Source organism: Spinacia oleracea, chromosome 4 (assembly GCF_020520425.1).
Source record: "Spinacia oleracea cultivar Varoflay chromosome 4, BTI_SOV_V1, whole genome shotgun sequence".
NCBI lineage: Eukaryota > Viridiplantae > Streptophyta > Magnoliopsida > Caryophyllales > Amaranthaceae > Spinacia > Spinacia oleracea.
In genome coordinates, this window is record NC_079490.1 from 92,717,010 (window position 1) to 92,719,523 (window position 2,514).

Here is a 2,514-nt window from a genome sequence, read left to right on the forward strand (position 1 = left end):
ACTGTTTCCATTTTGCAAATACTATAATATATTCTTTTTATTGGTGAGAGAGAGTATTGAGGCCGTGGATTCTTAGCAAGGGATGACAATTACATATGGGTGCTTATTGATTTAAATGTTAGGAGGGGAGACTCAATATGGTTTAACCTTTTAACTTGCAGAACGACACCAAGCATTGGGACCGATTCTATGGATAAGACAACTAAGACTTAGGATTTAGATTGTACTTTGGCATAGCCTAGTCTAGACTCGGATTTATTTTTTATTCGAACATTATTTTTCTTTAAGGACCCTATTCGAACATTTTTTTTTGAATACTTTTCCCATGTGACATTCAAGGTCGTTTAATTAGCATGCTCGGTTTTGGGTGCCGAGCATTGTCGTCGTAGGAGGCCTAACGCCGACACAAAGAGTTATTAATTTTTTACGAGTCGCTTTTAGAATCGAGTGCTTTTTCATACGCCCTCGTAGCAATTGTTTTTACGAAAAGTTGTTTTTTTTTTGCTACGTATCTTCTTCATGCGTGGGCACCGAGGCTGCTGTGCCTGACCAAAAGGCCAGGCAGCAACTTCAGCGCCCAGCAGTGGGCATGAGAAATATTGGCGCCCAGCCAGGGGCGCTGAAAATGCGTCCCTGACTGGTACTGGTTTTCTGTCTTCTGCTTATGCGACTTCGACTTGCGTGCTTGCCTAATAACGTCCTTTACGCGTAACAGCGTTTGTGGGATTCGTTACAGGCCATCCCGAGCGTCGCTTATTTTTGTGGCGATCATTCGGGTTTGCGGAACACGTATTTTGGGGTAACTCTTTGGCCAATTGGTTTATGAATGTTTGGGCAGTTTTTAAGGTCGTTGGTTTTCTAGCATTATTTGTCTAGCATTATTTGTACACACAATCATAACATAGTTCGCTACACATAACTACATTACAAACATGGATTTGAAAATTAAATATGTCATGTAGTTTATGATAGGCTTCTATGGGTAGTTTATTTGCGCCTGGCTTGGTACCGCTTCTATCGTAGATCCAACACATGCCCCGGTCGAGGTAGTGTCTTCAACAGACAAATTTCGCTCAAGAGGCCAACCCGCAAGTGCAAGCCAAGGGGGCATGCAGGCGAGAGGGACTTAATGAGCGAGCAATTGGGTTCGGGATAGGTGTACTACCTGCACAAGTACCGAGTGGGAAACATGCGCGGCGTATGCACCCCCCTATTGGCGAAAAAAAGGTATCCTTAGTCCCAACTCCCGAGGGAGCCGAGATTCGTTATGATGTTCTGCCCGTTCACATTAATATGCTTATTTTCAGGTCGTCCCAACTTGATGGGGAAATAAACGCGGGGTAGGATCGTTTCACCCTTCGGCTATTTTGATTACCTACAAGCACGAGTATTTCCTTCACTTTCCCCAGTGGAGTCGCCACTGTGAGGGGGTCGAAAAAGCGCGAGGCTAATGCATGACCTTGTCCCTCGTGGGTGTGACGATTCTTTTTATTCAATCAAGTGTAATTGGATTTCCTGTGAGTATACACCCAATTGACTAGTAATATAGGAGTCGCCATTCAGTTTTTAACAACAATGAGAAAAACTGACAAAACCCGGTTATCGTGACATAAAGGGAGTGCAATTATGTTTGACCACGACGGCCGTAGGTTCCCTTGTGATCCCTGGTGTGGGGATCTCTCAATATACACCCGCAAGGTAGAGATTGAGGGTTCGGGGGACTGTAACTACCGAGAGGAGTAATTCGCTCGTCGATAACTCCAGAGGCAGGATATCCTTACTAGCTCAGCATAAATAATCGAAGGGACATGCGTTAACTATTAAACTAATCTGAATTGATTTTAGCAATATACAACATATAATACTAATTCGATCGTGATTATCTGATTTAAATAGCATTAAGGGACCTAGCATGATAATCCGATTTCCCAAAAATATTATATTTGTTAGGCGTGATAGAACAATCATATTAGGTTAGTTTAACAGTTCATAAAAAGGGCGAGGAAAGCAGTTAAATCATCGAAAAGGACACATTACGACGCACCCTTGAGAGGTGCGTCACGGTTCTCAGAAAACTAACCACTTTGACTTTGCTATTTCTCCTTTTTATTTAACGAATCTCAATTATGGGACAGGATACGTTCTGTTCGATTTATGGATCGATTGCGACAGAACGCGTGAACAGTTTCGCAGCGAGAGGCATAGGCTAAGGGGTTTAGAGTCAATACTCAGAATATATTATGTGTTGTTGTGTGTTTTCACGTCGAAACTAGGGGCCTATTTATAGGGAAGAGTTCGTGGAAAGATAGAATTGCAGAGTTCTAATCCATAAAGAATTAGGAAAAAACACGTCCCAGGTAATTTCGGCGCCCAGCTCTGGGCGCCAAAGATTTCGGCGCCCAGGGCTGGGCGTTGAAAATAGAGATCCATGTAATTTCAGCGCCCAGGGCTGGGCGTCAAAGATTTCGGCGCCCAGCTCTGGGCGTTGAAAGTGATGTATGGGCCGAATTCTTT